Below are 17311 nucleotides of genomic sequence, written 5' to 3'. Positions count from 1 at the left end.
CAAGCTGAAATAAACCCTGAAGAAAAAAATTCTCAGGTTTCATCTGGTTGAAAATCTTGGTGACTTAATCAGTCTGTGGGATCTCTTAAAGCTCGTAAGAGAAGGTATGGGAGTGACTCGGTAGTAAAATCGGTAAATATTATGTTGGTAAGCAGAATCTTTAGAAAGACATTTTATTTGTTCTTTCCCACTTCTGAGCATCAGATGAGATCGCGTTTATAAACATGAGTCGATTTCCAATTCTTAAGGAGCATACTAGTTTTATTATCATCCATACCATCTGGATCCCTTTAAAAAAAAAAAAAAAGCTTAAGATCCTTGAAAGTGAGAAAGAGGTTCTGTGTGGTATGGTACAAGTGTTAACAGTAGCCTGGGAAGCAAATGGGAAATCTTTGAGTGGTCAACAGTTATGTTAGTGATTCTCAGTTTCATCAGCACCAACCTCTCTTTATATATGCTGAATAGACCTTTTTTCCCCTACTGTTCTATAATGAAAATTATGGATAATATAACCCATCTACACGCATAACTATAAAAAAAAAATCAAGAAGACATCCTAGCTGTAAAGGAGAAACATTGCAAAATAGCAAGATAATGATATATTTCAAAATATAAAGGCTAAAAAATGTTTACCGTAGAATACAAAGAAGTAGTCATTTGCTTGTACACATATACAACACAATAACTAAATACAAACGTTACAGCTGCCACAGGTGTGTTCTGTTGGTTCCTCAAGCATGATTTTTCCAACCTAGTATACAATGTCTTGGTAAAGTTCTGTCTATATCAAAGTATAATCTTACGTTGTTTTTCACATAGAAGTCTTTGAAATTTTTTAGTGGGTGTTAAAACTTCAAAATGAAAAATAGCTTGACATATGCATAATGGAGCTAAGAGTTTATGCCTCGGATACATAAGGAAGGGTCTGGCAGAATGTCAAAGAGTCTGATGAAATGTGGGATTGTATTCTATTGTGTAGGTTTGTTGCATTGAGGTTGTTCAGCATCACAATTACATGTTGATATCGTCCTCCTCCCCAGCGATTGTGGCAACCCCAAATTCCCTTGGAGATTTCTAAACCACACTCTAACGCCCACTGAGACATACTAGGTAAGATGTTTTCTGGTTCTGCATTTGGGGGGCAGTTGGTTTGACTAGAGTAGACAAAAGGATTTGGAGGCCTATCCTTTGCTTGAAAAGACAAAAAGTAACAAAGGTGTGATGGGCTAAAGAAATTTATAGTTTACAGAACTCAAAAAATAGGAGTGTGGAGGAGCCAAGTAGGTGGAGAAAAGTCTAGTTGGCTCCACACCAAACTGAAGCCCTTCCTTGCTAGGCTTGGAGGTAGTGAAAACAAAAGCAAGTTGAAATCTAAGGAAAAGCTGGCAAAGGAAACCAAAAAATTCAAGTGAAGTAAATAAAGAAGGAAATCCAGGGACTTCCCTGATGGTCCAGTGGCTGGGACTCCACGATCCTAATGCAGGGTGCCCAAGTTCGATCCTTGGTCAGATAACTAGATCCCACATGCCACAGCTAAGAGTTTCCATACCAAAACTAAAGATCCCACATGCCATGACTAAGACCCAGCACAGCCAAGTAAATCAATAAATACTAAAGAAAGAAATCAATAAAAGTCTGAGTAATGGGCAGAGAAAATAGGTAAAAGTACTGTATTATAGACACACTATAAATCTATTATTTGAGTGAGCCTGAGATTAAATTTGTGGCTTTGTAATAAAGAATTTGGTTTCAGAAGAGAAAAATTGGCAATGGAAGACTAAGGTACTTAAAATGGAGAGAGAAATACAGACTGGAAAAAAACATTTGTCCAGAAAGAATCACAGTAATGCATATTGTGATACTAATTATTGAAAATAATGTGCTTATATATTAATTACTGCACTGGTGTGTCTGTTTTCATATCTGGCATTCCTGGCACTTTCAGCTTATTGACTGTGCACTTATCTGACCCAAAGTTCCTGCCTTTGTGAAGTAAACAAACATTCTAATGGGGAGGAAGACAGAAAATCGACACGTAAATACATGATGGGTGTGATAGTGCTTGGGAGGTGGTTGAGGAGGGCATGGCCAGTGAGCCAAGACCTGAGCAGGTTGCTGGGGCATGGAGATTCCAGCCAGAGGCAACAGCAGGAACCCTGAGCTGAGAGCAATCAGATCATGCCTGGCTTGTGTGAAAACCAGAGTGAGTGAGGGTGAGAGTTGTAGGAGATGAGATTTAGGGCAGTGACCATTAGAAGGGCTTGGGGTTTTTTGTTTGTTTGTTTATTTTGTTTTTCATCTTTTGGCCACACCTAGCAGCATGTGGGGCCTTAGTTCCCCAACCAGGGATCGAATTCATGCCCCCTGCATTGGAAGGCAGAGTCTTAACCACCAGACTGCTGGGGAAGTCTCAGGATTTGGTTTTTAATTTGTGTAAGATGGGAAGCCAGTGGAGTTTGGGGCAACAGAATGGCAAGTGTTAATTTACATAGTATAATTAAAGAATCACTCTGTTTCCTGTGGGGCAGAAGTTGTCTTCTGTTGGGCAGAAGCTGGGGGACTAGTTAGAAAGTTTCAGCAATAATCTGGGAGAAAAATGAGGGTGGAGGCTGTAGAAGTGGTAAGAAGTGGTTTGATCCTGGATATAATCTGAAAACACAGCCAAGGTAGTTGGTTGTTGGGGGGGAGGGTGAAGCATGTCTGCATCAAGCTCTGAAAGGATGGAGTTGCCACTTACCAAGATGGAGCAGACTAGGGGCAAGCAAGTCAGAGGAAAAAAGGACAGGCGTCACTTTTGGATATGTTAACGTTTGAGGTGCCTGTTGAATATCCAAGTGATGATGAGAAGGCAAATGGATGTAAATTAAAGGGAGTCATTAGGGCTAGAGATTTAAGTTAGGAGGCAATAACATACTGATGGTGTTGAAAGTCATGGGGCTTAGTTTATAAAACACTTCCTGACCTGTGTGTAAAATATTTGTTTTTATTTATTTATTTTTTGACCATGGATTGAACCGTGGCCTGGCAGTGAAAGCACCCAGTCCTAACCACTGGACTGCCAGGGAATTCCCCCAATATTTGTTTTTATAAATTGCTTATTTTAAAGACAATGGGAGGGGCTTCCATAGTAGTCCAGTGTGGTCCTCCACACTTCCATTGCAGGGGTTGAAGATTTGGTACCTGGTCAGGGAACTAAGATCCCATATGCTGTCCTATGTCAAAAAGAAAGAAAGAAAGACAATGGGAGAACTTGATGTTTTCAAGTCTGTTGTGAAGCACTTGATCAAGGAAAATATGCTGTGTTTTATCTTTTGAGTAAATCTCTTGGTCCTGGGTTAGAATTACTTCCTGTCAAGTGCATTTATCTCAGGTGAGGAAAGGCATACCTAAGTCACTGTATTCATTTACTCTTGCTGCTGTAACAAATAACCATGAATCTGGTGGTTTAAAACAAAAGCAATTAATGCTCTTACAATCTGGAGTCTGAAATCAGTGTCGTTGTGGGCTGAAATCACTGTATGGCAGGGCTATGCTCTCCCTGAAGGCTCTGTTCCTTGCCTCGTCCAGTGGTTCCTTGCCTTGTCTGGTGGCTGTGGGCATCCGTAGGCTTGTGGTCTCATCTCTCCAGTCTCTGCTTCCATGGTCACGTTGCCTTCTCCTCTGTGTTTGTCGGATGTCCACCTGGCTTTCTCTTATATAGATGCATGCGTGCTAAGTCACTTCAGTCGTGTCCTACTCTTTTCAACCCCATGGACTGTAGCCCGCCAAGCTCCTCTGTCCATGGGATTCTCCAGGCAAGAATACTGGAGTGGATTGCCATGCCCTCCTCCAGGGGATCTTCCTGACCCAGGGATCAAACCCGAGTCTCTTATGTCTCCTGGATTGTCGGGAGAATTCCTTACCACTAGTACCACCTGGGAAGCCCCTCTTATACAGATGTTGTTGTTGTTCAGTTACTCAGTTGTATCCAACTCTTTGCTACCCCACAGACTGCAGCACGCCAGGCTTCCATGTCCTTCACCATCTCCCGGAGTTTGTTCAAACTCATGTCCATTGAATCAGTGATGCCATCCAACCATCTCATCCTCTGTATCCCCTTCTCCTCCTGCCTTCAATCTTTCCCAGAATCAGGGTCTTTTCCAGTGAGTCAGCTCATCGCATCAGATGGCCAAAATACTGGAGCTTCAGCTTCAGCATCAGTCCTTCCAATGAATATTCAGGGTATATAAGTATCTGAAATACCCCAAATATGAGTATCTTATATAGATAGTTGTGACTATATTTAGGAACACCCAGATAATCCAGGATAGTCTCATCTCAAAGTCCTTAACTTAATCAAACCTGCCAAGACCCTTTTTTCCAATGTGGTGACATTTTCAGGCTCTGGGGCTTAGGACCTAATATCTTTGGGGGCCATTACTCAGCCTCACTATAGGCACCTATCCTTAGTCCCTCAGTCGTGTCTGACTCTCTGCGACCTCATGGACTGTGGCCTGCCAGGCTCCTCGGTCCATGGGATTCTCCAGGCAAGAATCCTGGAGTGGGTTGCCATTTCCTTCTCCAATAGTCACCTAAGCAATTTCTAAACTGAGGTTTTGATATAAATGATTACATACTCTTAATAGCAACCACAATTCCTTCTTCTCTCTGGGGACATTTAAAATGTTCCACAAAAAGTCAAATTCCATGACGTCTGTGTGGCACCACATAGCTAAGAAATCCTATTTCTGGATCTGTGTTGACATCATCTGATGATACTAGGTCAAGTATACTTTGGCATTAGAGAGCTCCCATAAGTTATGGTTGCATTTACCTCCTTTTAAAGGACACTCAGGATCAAGGACAGCATCTTCTTTCATCACTAAAATTTCTCTCCAGTGGGTTTAGGTTACAGATCCTCTCATAATTCATCTCAAAATATTCCAGTGTTTTGCCAACTGCTGTAAAAACAGGTAATGCAATAAAAAATGAAAACATCATAAAATTTATTACTAGCTTATTTATTAAAAAAAAAATGATAGAGACTTCCCTGGTGGTCAGTGGCTAAGACTGCATGCTCCCAATGCAGGGTGCCCAGGTTCTATCCCTGGTCCAGGAACTAGATCCTACATGCCACAACTAAAACATCCCGTGTGCCGCCAAAGCAGCCGAATAAATGAATATTTTAAAAAAAGATAAAGCGATACATTTGGCCATGGAACCTCCAGGTTTTTTCCCTATGTAAAGAAATTTGTACCACATCACTCTCAATTAATTTTTATTTTATGAGCATTTACTGCACGGCTGTAAGCAATCCCACATCAAAGGCATTTTCCGTATTTAATAGAGGCCTGATAAATGGGTCTACACATAAGAATTGCTCTGGGACTTGCTTTATGTAGTTTTATTGAGAATGAATTTAACATTTGCTTAGGATCTAACAAGATCAGCATACAAGTGTTTAAAACGCGCACACATACACAGACTCACACACACACACACACACAGACCCATACACACAGACGCATAAAGAGGAATATGTAGACATAGCTTTAGCTGGAATTAAATAATGTTTAGTACAACAAAAATTAATTGCAAAGTATAACTTTGATTTTCAAAAATTGCCCTTAAAGGGGAGGAGAGCATGTCAAAAGGACACAAGAATGATCCTGCAAGAGCTACCAATGGCCAAAGCTGGAACAGTCTGAACAACAAAAATAACGTATTGAATTACAAAGAAGGGAAGGAATATTCTCGAGTCCACACAGATATGGATAAATACTTGAATGAACACACAAATGAGGGGCAAAGGACGCATCTTGCAGGTTGCCACAGTACCCTTCCCTCGAGGAGGTGGGGCTTAGCTCTGCTCCCTTGAATGTGTGTGTGTCTGTGTGTGTGTGTGCGTGTGTGCTCAGTCCTGTTGGACTCTTTGCAACCCCATGGACTGTAGCCTGCCAGGCTCCTTTGTCGATGGAATTTTTCAGGCAAGAATACTGGAGTTGCTTGCCAGGGGATTTTCCCGACCCAGGGATAGAACCCGCGTCTCTAGCCTCCCCAGGCAGATTCTTTACCATTGTGCCATGATTGTTCTTAATGACTACCTTCCAAAGGATAGAGTATGGAAAGAAAAAAACTAGTCACTTTACAACGGAAAAACTTGGCTGACATCACCTTAATCAAATGATCAAGGTGAAAGTCAAGGCCTTTACCAAGGGCCACTTTGCTAATAGAAATCAGAGCATGGGGATGAGAAGGGGACAGCTTTATAGCACCATGATGAAACAGTTTTGTTCTGTTCCTTCTCTCCTGAGCTTTAAAACAAATTGAAAGTCCATCTCTTCAAAAGCTTCTTTGGAGTATCTACACATTTAGATAAGATTAATGAATACTACGGGGCTTCCCAGGTGGTGTTAGTGGTAAAGAACCTGCCTGCCAATGCAGGAGACCTGAGAGATAATGAGTTCAACCCCTGGGTCGGGAGATCCCCTGGAGGAGGGCATGGCAACCCACTCCAGTATTCTTGGCTGGAGAACCCCATGGACAGAGGACCCTGGCGGGCTACCGTCCATGGGGTTGCAAAGAGTTGAACATAACTGAAGTGACTTAGCACACCGCCTGAGACTGTATGCTGTCATAGACATGTGTAGGCTTATATTTTTTTCCTTTTGGTAGTATTATTCACCACTGGTAACTTTACTCTCGGTTCCTCTTTTTGCCCTTTACACCCCATCCACACTTTTTAAAAAAATTATAATTTTTTTTTATTTGGCTGCGGTGGGTCTTAGTTGCAGCATGTGGGATCTAGTTCTAACCGGGATTGAACCTGCGCCCCCTGCATTAGGGGCACAGAGTCCTAACCACTGGACCACCAGGGAGTCCCCATCCACACGTTTTAATATATGATAATCCCGTAAACTGTAGAGTGTACGTTGTTAGTGGAACATCGCTACCATCCTTAGTGATGGTAGCAACACCTTCAAGGTTCTTTGGAAATGAACCTTGCAGACTCCATTGGTTGAAACAGACAACTCTCGCCAGACTGTTGCTGACGGTGACTTGAAACATTTTAAAGCAAGGTGACCAGTAGATGGCGCCCTCCTCCTTTTGTGTGAGTGAGTTATGAATGAATACGCGCTCCCGTTGCCCTCCCCTCCCCCAAGCGCCGTTGGAGCGAAAACCCTTCGGTTCCCAAGTACTGCCTGAATCTTTTAAATCCATCATCTTTTCTTCTTCATTCGCTAATTCAGGCTCTCTCCATTTGTCTGCTTTAGAATTACAGTAATGCAATAACCTCTGGCCTCTGTCTAGTATCCTGTTCTAAGCCATTCAACACACTGCCATCAGAGTCACTTTCCAAAAACACACATTGTCAGTGCCCTGCTGTCTGCTGGGTCCTGAGGGAGCGGGTAGGAGAGGCTCTGTGAAGGCAGTGGCAGGAGCAGACGGATCCAGGTAAGTGGAGCCCTTCTCCAGACAAGAGATGTTTTTCATTTGGCTGGAGTAGGGCTGGAAAAGGATGCTGTGGCTCCATAGGAATGATAGATTCAGAGCCTTGATCCTTCCGCCAAGGAATTTCAGCTTGCTCAGTTAGACCACAGAGAGTCACTATGGTTTTGATGGTGGCAGGATTACAGCTGTGCTTGAACAAGGGTAATGTGACCAGGCATGCGAACTGAGTGAAAAGGAAGAGTTGAGGGGAGAAGGCAGCTTAACAGAGAAGGAAAGGGCAGAAGCATATCTGTGGTTATTTACAGTTTGCCAGGTGCTGGAGAAGACTCTTGAGAGTCCCTTGGTCTGCAAGGAGATCCAACCAGTCAATCCTAAAGGAAATCAACCCTGAATATTCCTTGGAAGGACTGATGCTGAAGCTCCAATACTTTGGCCACCTGATGCAAAGAGCCGACTCACTGGAAAAGACCCTGATGCTGGGAAAGATTGAGGGCAGGAGGAGAAGGGGGCCACAGAGGATGAGATGGTTGGATGGCATCACTGACTCAATGGACATGAGTTTGAGCAAACTCCGGGAGATGGTGAAGGACAGGGAAACCTGGTGTGCTGCAGTCCACCGACACCGCAGAGTCAGACACCCTGAGCGACTGAACAACAACAGATGCAGAGAAGTAATTCTTCAACCATAATATTCATCAGTGAAATACTTAGTTATAGCATTGGTGTCAGGAACGGCTGGGAAGCTAGGAATATGTCCATGTATGCTAATGTCCTGTGTAGGTATGCGGCTAGCCACTGCATCCCCTAGCTGCCTCCGGGAAGAGTTTTAGGTGCTATAAGTGAAGCCACTACACTTGTTTTAGTAAGAAGCAGGAAAAAGAATAACAGCTTGAGCTTCCTCTGCGTATCGCAGGCTTTCGTGTGTTATTATTCAGCAGTACAGCATCAGATTTAGATTTTTCCACCTCGAGGAATTTGGTTTAGCTTTAATTAGTTGCTGTGAATCTTTCTGAGCCAATACTGGGAAGCATTTATCTAGAAAATAGTTTTTCCCTAGAATATAAGCTGGATAGAGGATGTCATTTTTCTATCAGCCTTTGTTATCATGTTCACACAGAAATTCTCTTCAGCCATCTGGATGATTTTAGCCACAGCCCACCATAGCAATTAATTACTTATTGCTCATAATTTTAAATACTGTAATATGGAAGCCATCTGCATTGCCATCCAAAGCCCTGTGAGGAGCTGCAGGATCTTAGAACACGAGTATTTTTTTCTTTTCCAAGAAAAGATGATGCTTGCAGGTTATTCTGCAAAGAGGCAATTGATGCATTTTTCATCCAGCACTTTTCAGAAAAACAAGCTTAAAAATACCAGACAAATGAAAAACAGACTTCAGCAGTTACATGCAGCTTCCTGAGTAACTGAAGAATGTGCCTCTTGTGGTTAAAATGAGGGATCTGTTTAATATGGATGAAATACCAACACTCCAGGCATTTTCATTGACATTTCATTGTGACTTTTTGAACTTGGGAGTGCTGACAGGAAAACCTATTCTTGCTGCTCTGCGAAGCCTGCAGTCAGACTGCAGAGCTGGGCCAGGAGAGGGAAAAGGCTATGTCCCCGTTCACGTTCCCCCTGGGTCGTGTGTCTTTCCGTGTGGATTTCATTTTCATTTACCGTGTTGCACTTTGCAGTTTCTGCATTCCTGCTCTGAAACCAGTTAGGAAACCAGGCACGGGTTTGCTCTTTTGCTCCCAAATCCCGTTGCCTCTCCAGCGCTGGACTTGTTTACTGGACCAAAGTGAAAACGCTCTCGGGTGGGCATTTGTTTAAAAAAACCCCCACAAAAACCGTTTCTAAAGGTCAAGGGACACACTCCTGTACCTTGGACCCAGAAGCTACCCATAGTGGCTGGACAGAGCACCGTGGCACCCGGGGTACATCTGAGAACAAGACTCAAAGGGTTTCAAGGAGCCGACGGGAGCCCCCTCTTTTCCGATCCTCCCCAGCGCCGGCCGGCCTGGGCTCTCCGGGGCAGCCCCGCCGTCTGGCAGCAGCCCGGGAGAGACATGCTGTTTTGTTTAAATCCTCCACATTCTTTGCCATTTCCCCATTGGCCGGATGGGGCTACCCTCCCCGCCGCGACGGCTGCTGATGTCAGCTGCGCTTGCTCCTCCCGCACCCACCTCCCCGGCCCGAGGCACACCGCAGTTCGGCGCCGACTCTCCGGCCCCGGCGAGGTGGCTGCAAACTCGCGGGCACGCAGGGCGCTCGGGGATCCGGACTCGGGGGAGGGGACGCGCGCGGAAGGCGCCAGCTTCCTCCCGTCCGCCCGCCCCTCTCAGGCGCGAGCCGAGGTCGGAGGAACCCGGGGCCCCAGCTCCGCAGAAGCCGAGCGGCCGCGGCGGCGGAGGCTTCCCTTTTCTCACCCAGCGAGACCCTGGAGCGCCTCCGCGACCGGCCCTAAAAAGAGAAGGAAATCTTGTTTACCGCCGGGGAGCACAGCCGTTCGAGCCTTTGTCTGAAAAGTCAGCATCTCTGGCTCTGGCTGCAATGTGTGCTCGGTGACATTCGCCTTGGGCAGACCGGCCGGAAAAGGGGGTGGGAGGGAGTCGCCAGGTTAAGATCTGGTTTCAGAGGCGGATCGAGAGGGTGACTTTTGTGTATTCCGTGTAATTTTTGGAAACCTCGTGGGTTTTTTTTTTTTTTCCCTCCTTCGCCCGCCGACGGGCATGTCCTGATCTGGCTTCCGCTCCTGCTGCCCGGGGCTGCCGATCAGATTGGTTTCCAGTGGGTCTCCCTCCCTCCTGACTTTGCAACACCGCGTTCTAGGCGGATCGACCTCGGCGAGGAAGGAGGCGGGGGAGCAGCGAACACCCGGACCCAAACCTTGACATGCTCTCCGGCGGAGAGGAGGAAGCCAGGATCTGAGCGCACCGCCCGGGGGGCTGCTTCGCCGACCGGCTCCAAACACGGGGCTCCCGGCGCTCAGCTCTGCGCCTGGGCGGCAGCCTTGTTGATCTGGGGGAGCCCCCACCCCTGCCCCGCCCGCTTCCCGCCTCGGAGGTCCGTGGCCGGCAGGACCATGCTGCTGAAGGAGTACCGGATCTGCATGCCACTCACCGTGGACGAGGTAAGCGCCGCGCCGGGCCGGGCCTCGCCAGCTGCCGGTCCCAGGCTCCGGGGCGCCGCTTCCCCACCACCGCCTCCCGCCAGCGGGTCCACTGCGGACGGCGGGGAAAACCCTGGTGGAACATTGCCTCCCAAACCGGGAGGCTGGAGGGGGAGGAGGAGGGGAGTTGCTGCTTCCACTTGTCACCCCAGCAAGGAGAGTAACGTTGGGTGGGGCGGTGGACTGCAGGTGGGTTCTTTGGGGGCATCCAGAATTCGGATCGCTGAGGATCAAAATGCGCCAAAGGGAGTTGGTCGTCCCCTTCCTCCAATTAAGAAAATGAAAAAAGCAAACCCAAGAGCTCCAAGCACACCCTGGTAGCGCAACCCTGGGGGGTGGGCATTCCGTTCCCTTCGTGGACCCGGGTTCCCTTCCCGCCCACCGCTAGAAGGTTGGGGTAAGGAAGCAGTCCTTCGCCCTCGGGATTTGGAGGGCCCGGGTCCCGCTTGGGGGCATCTCGGAATCCTTGGGGAGGGGGGAAGTCCATTTGGACTCAGACCCCTTGCCATCGCCGCCAGCCTGGGCACCGCTCCAGCCACGCCCGTGCTTCGAGGCTCGGGAACCTGGCCTCGACCTTTCTCTAACCGCCTGGCTCGGAAACTTTGTGCGTGTCTTGTTTCTTGGGCCGCGGGGAAAGCGGTCTGCGGGCGAGCGGGGAGCGGCGGGGACTGCGGCGCGGCCACAGAGGGGCGCTGTAGCACGCGGGTGCCGGCCGGGCCCCCCGGCTCTCGGGTCCCCCAGCTGTAGGGCAAGGGGCGGGGGACTCTTCCTGGGCTCGTCCTCTACCGGCCGCTCAGGTTGCTTTCTCCGGATCCGCACCCCTCGTCCCCGCCAAGCGGCAAGCTCTATCATTCAGGAAACGATGACTCAGTGAGGATTATTCAGGCCCGGCTTCCCTTTATTCCCCCTCTGCCTCCCTACCTTTTTGGTGATTTCACAATTGCTTAGCGCCTGTCCAGGGACTGCGAGGGAGCTTGAAGCCGTTCAGGGCAGTTTGAAACTTACCTAGTGTGGTTTGGTGTGACAACACACGTGACACCGGCGACCCAAACCGTATTTATGTTTAAATACAGTGCCCTTAATCTCTCCGATATGTTCTTGAGCCACTGCTTTGGGGAAGGGGCAAGGTGCTTTGGGAGAGAAAAAGATTTTTAACTAAGAACGTGGTTGTGCTCCCAAGGGACTTGTCTGCATGTGTCATCTGGAGCAAGTGTTAAGACCCACAGTACAATCCAAGACAAGATCAAAGTAGCTCCGCGTTTGCAAAATGTATCCGAGGGAGGCTGACTGCCAAAAAGAGATCAGCCCCCCCATCCAGTGAACACTCGAGCAGCGCGGTTCTGTGACTTTGGAGGAGACAGCATTTGAGCAAGGTCCTTGAAGGATGGATGCCATGTGGGTAGGCAGACCGTGTAAATCCTGTGGAGAAGCAGCACCCGGCTCTGTGGACAATGGGGCAGCAAATGAATGAAACTGGTTAACCAAAGCAATTTTAGGAATTGTTGAGATCTTCCCACCCCTGAGCCGCTAGGCTGGAGTAGTTCAGCTTGGAGGTGTGTCTGCTTCCACTCCATCTCCTCCTAATGACTTTATTTATTGAGAGGAGTTTGGGATCTCCGGGCAATGCTGGTATGGCATGAAATGCCCAGCGAGGCAGGTGATAGTCAAGAAAGTAACCAACTCTAGAATCATCTATACCACCTGCAACGTCTCTTTATTCTGGTTGGTTCCCTTTTCAGACTTTCTTGAATCCTCAGGCACCACCACTCTTTGTACACTTTTTTTTTTTTGTACTGAAATAACTACAGTTTTGGTGTGAAGTAATCTTATTTGAGTGGTATAGGTGGAGGCCCTTCTTTTCTTAATGGGCAAATGAAATGAGGCTAGGCCTGTAACATAATGTATAATTATAGCTTACTTAATGTATCATCCATTTGGACCAAAGCGTGATTCAGTATCTGAAAGGTCATATTCCAAAGTAGTTTTCTTCTTTGTTAGAGAAACAGGAGGGTGGTTTTGGTTGAGAGAGGTTTCCAAGTGGAAGGATTCAGATTAACCAAATCATGATGCGTGAGGACAGGAGGCCCAGCTTACCAGAGGTTAGACCCCTAAGGTCTGACCTGTAGTGAACCCCACAATCTCCACCATCCACTTTAGCACTATGTCTTCCTAACCTTAAAACTGAAAACTGGGGAAGCAACTGACGTGTCTTCAAAGAAGACAATTGTTGGGGTTTCCCTGGTGGTCCAGTGGTGAAGCATCCACCTGCCAGTGCAGGGGATACAGGTTCAATCCCTGGTCTGGGAAGATCCCACATGCTACAGCTACCTAGAGCCCGTGTTTTACAAGAGAAGCCATCACAATGAGAAGCCCACGCACCTCAGGAAAGAATAGCCCCCACTCTCCACAATTAGAGAAAGCCCATCTGCAGCAATGAGGACCTAGTGCAGCCAAAAATAAATGAGTAAATATATTAAAAAAAAAAAAAAAAGAAGAAAATTGCCACCAACTTAATAGACGTTTGGAAGCCTCACTTTTGCTACAACTCTTTTCTTTAAAAAAAAAAAAATTTTGGCCTCATCTCACATGCCCTGGGACCTTTGTTCCCTGACCAGGAATTGAACCTGTGCCCTTTGCATCAGACGGGGGAATCTTAACCATTGGACTGCCAGGGAAGTCCCCTTGCTACAACTCTTGATTTGCTTTGGGCTGATTCAGCCTATGTTTTAGGACTTGTCTCTGTTCTAACCACCAGTTAATTAGTAGCAATGTCCATACTTTAAAAAATTAGGCAAATGCCCCTGTTTTGGAAAGTCATCAGAAGAACCAACACTATATGTCTGTTCTTTTTCCCTGGCCTTATCTCATTTAACTTCTGGTAGAAGGGAGCAGAAGGTGGACTGGTGTGTTGCCCGCATTTTACAGATGAGTGAACCAGGGTTCAGAAAGGCTAAGTAATATGTGCCGGGCCACACAGCTAGTTACTAGCCAAGCTAAAACCAGACCATGGTTTAAAAAAAAAAAAAATTAGTGTTTGTTTCTCCTTACTCAGCTTTTTGTCTGTTACTCATATTTAATCCAGCAAAAAGAAAACAGAAATTTCTTGAAAATTAGCACTTTGAACTAAATGAAAAACCAAAGGCCTTTTAAACGAGTATAGAGAATACTGGTTTCTACTGTTTCACTCACCTTATTTTGACTCATAAAATGTTCCCTAGTTCCAGGAAAGAAGAATAGCTCTAAGAGATCAAGCAAATAAAGCTGAATTACAGTCTAGCTCAGAGTGTTGGTGTTTTGTTTTTTAGACATTCATATTCAGAGTAAAGAACTATAAGAAGTAGCATCCCATAGATTCATTTTAACTTAAAAAACCCACTTCATTGGAATATTCTCCTCATTTATGTTCAGTGTTGTTGTCTCTGAACTAAATATAAGCCTGTTGGAAAGTTCTAAACAGCAGAGGTCCCTAGGGGCCAATAGTTGCCTGTAAAGAGACAGTTGTCTTTGTGTTTATTTGAAACATTTGGTGATAGAGATTGTAGAATTTTAGACTTGGAAGGGCTGTTACAGATGGTCTAGAGTTGACCCATTTCATTTTGTGGAAAAGAAGACTGGCGCTTTAGAAGGTGCAGTCAGTTAGTTGCCCATCTCATAGCCAAGGTCAAGGTCCAGGCCAGAACTCAGAGCAAAGCTTTTTGTTACAAGCCAGGGATTCTCTCACTTCCCCCTCTGGGATTCTTTGTTGGAAGGAAATATCCCTAAACTGGATGCGTGAATCAGTCTGTAGTGGGAAAGGTGGGTTGGAGACTCAGACGTTGTCTCATTAGGGGAATTTTAGGAGTTCGTCAGCTGCCTGGAAAAGGGTCCAGCGGCTCTCTTTGAAGCTGCTTTTGTATCATAAGCCCACTGGTTTTCCTTAGATTGCACTTTTATTTGAATGTGTGACTTGATGGAGATTACGGTGGAGTTCAAGGCCTTCCCTCCCAAGCCACTCCTGGATGCTGCCACTGATCCCAGCATCTGACATGGATCCCCATCTTCAGGACGCCGTGGAACACAGTCTGATCACTCCTCCCTGACAGGTCCTTATCAGTAAGATAAGCATTTTCCAAGAGCTAAGCACATCCAGTATGATCTAAAGCGGGAATCTTTTCAAGTTCATTGCTCATGTTGGTGTTAACACTTCCTGTTCTGACTGCATCAGCATTAATGTCTGGGATTTATTTGTGGTCTTCAGGGATTTGATGCACAATGAAAAACTCCCTCTCCGTGAATTTGAGCAAACTCTGGGAGATAGTGGAGGACAGGGAAGCCTGGAGTGTTGCAGTCCATGGGGTCGCAAAGAGTAGGACACGACTTGCTGCTAAGCTGCTGCTAAGTCACTTCAGTCATGTCCGACTCTGTGTGACCCCATAGACGGCAGCCCACCAGGCTCTGCCGTCCCTGGGATTCCCCAGGCAAGAACATGGAGTGGGTTGCCATTTCCTTCTCCAATGCATGAAAGTGAAAAGTGAAAGTGAAGTCGCTCAGTCGTGTCCGACTCTTAGCGACCCCATGGACTTCAGCCCACTAGGCTCCTCCGTCCATGGGATTTTCCAGGCAAGAGTACTGGAGTGGGGTGCCATTGCCTTCTCCGGGACACAACTTAGCGAGACTGAACAACAACAACCCCTCCAAGAAAGAAGAAAGAGAGAGAGAGAGGGGGGAAAAAAGCACTTAGATTTTAACAGAATATCATTGTGTTCTTTGTCCTGGCAGGGAGCCAGTGCACTTTATCCAGGCTCCCCCAAGTCCCTGGAGAATCTTCTTGCGCACATTTCTGAGAACAGATTTGGGATCCGGGTGGTGCCGTCTCTGGAATGACATAAATGAAGATGCCAAAATGACCAGCAGTGCTCCTTTCGCTCCGTTTTAAAGGATTTTTGTGAAATTCATCTGCAAACCTATTGGGGCAGAAATTCTTTAAGAAAAGAGGTTTTAAGTGCGATATTTTCATCGACACTTTGTCTTCTGTACAAGGTGGTACCCTGAAGTGTAAAGGAGAAAGACCCCCTGGATTAATCTCATAGACCTTCTCCAAGGTTCCTCATAAACATAATTTTGGAAAAAAATATTTTTTAAGAATGAGCACTATTTTGACTTTTTTTTTCCCCCCCGTTAGCTTCATTGGGAGGGACCCAGGCCAGGGTCGATTTCTGGGCTATCTTGGTAGCTTCTCTTGCCTGATTCACAGTTCGGGAATCGTGTTGCTAGTGGCTTCCAGTGGGTGCATACCTAGTTGCTCAGTTGTGTCTGACTCTTTGCGACCCCACGGACTGTAACCCACCAGGCTCCTCCTCTGTCCATGGGATTCTACAGACAAGAATACTGGAGTGGCTAGCCATTTCCTTCTCCAGGGGATCTTCCCTACCCTGGGATCAAACCCATCTCCTGCATTAGCAGGCAGGTTCTTTACTGTCTGAGCTACCATGGCGGCCCAGCTGTCTCCTGAAGCTCCCTTCTTGGTCGTGAGGGTCACCCAGGAAGTGGGGGGGAGGTGGTAAATGGATCAGTGCAAACCTTTTTCACCACTAATGGAACAGGCGACTGGAGCAGATGCTCTCTTCCTGGTTGGTCAGTGTAAGTGATTTTCTGGAGAAAGAACACTGCATTTTCCCTGTGATTTGAGTGTGAATGCCTCCTATGAAACAGATTCTGGGCCTTGAAAGAAAAAAAAATAGCATGCTATTGTTAACAAAACCCTATTAAAAGTGGGTAGTAATTAACTTTTACTGTTCATTACAAAGGCATGGGGCGAGTTCCGAAGGCTCTTAAAAATCAACTTCAGAACCCTGTGTCTGATTGCGTATAACTGATATTAAGAGAAAGGGAGGCATCTTCATTTCAGAAGCCTCTCATTTCAGGTGAATGGAGGATACTATTTTTTATAAGTATTTTTTTTTTAAAAATAGTCTATTTTCAACACTTCCTTGCTCCAGAGTGTCAATCAGGGAAGTGTTTGTGTACACGTGTGTGTGTGTGTGTGTGTGTGTGTGTGTGTGTAGGGTGGAGGGCTCACAAAGATGGTTTTTTTTTAAAAAATATAAAAGTGTGTGCACAGTGACAGGCAGTAAATGTGTTTTTCAGGGGCGGCAATTACTGGAAAAGTACGTCGAGCTTCATTGCTTTAGGTGCCTGAGTGAGGACACAGGTGCCCTGGCTAGCCTTTCTGGGCTCTGCCCTGCTTTCTGTTGCCTGGAGGTCTGTGTAGTCAAGTAACTCAGAACATTTTTTTGAAAACTATCTAACACTTCTGCCTCTGTTCAGAGAAAAAGACAGATACAGAAAACACCTGATTCGTAGCAGGAAGTCAGAAGGTTTTACAAATCTTTAGCAAATTCAGCTCACTGGGAGATGAAAAAAAAAAGAATTTCAGATTGCAGATGGCCAACTGTCTGGCCTTTGTGTCTCGTGCTTGAAATCAGGAATTATGTTGTATTCCTAAGTGGAGATTTTTTGTAGGCTGCAGGGCAGACGGAGTCCAAGTGTGCTGTAGCTGTTAAAACTGGAAGACAGTTTGTATCTGGAAAACGTAAAGTTTGAAAAAATTATCTTGGAAGTTTGATTTTTCATACTGTCCACCCTCCAACTTAGGCTTCCCAGGTGGTTCGGTGGTAAAGAATCCACCTGCTAATGTGGGAACCCCAGGAGATTTGAGTTTGATCC

Source organism: Bos javanicus, chromosome 19, assembly GCF_032452875.1.
Source record: "Bos javanicus breed banteng chromosome 19, ARS-OSU_banteng_1.0, whole genome shotgun sequence".
NCBI lineage: Eukaryota > Metazoa > Chordata > Mammalia > Artiodactyla > Bovidae > Bos > Bos javanicus.
This window is presented reverse-complemented; position numbering follows the sequence as displayed.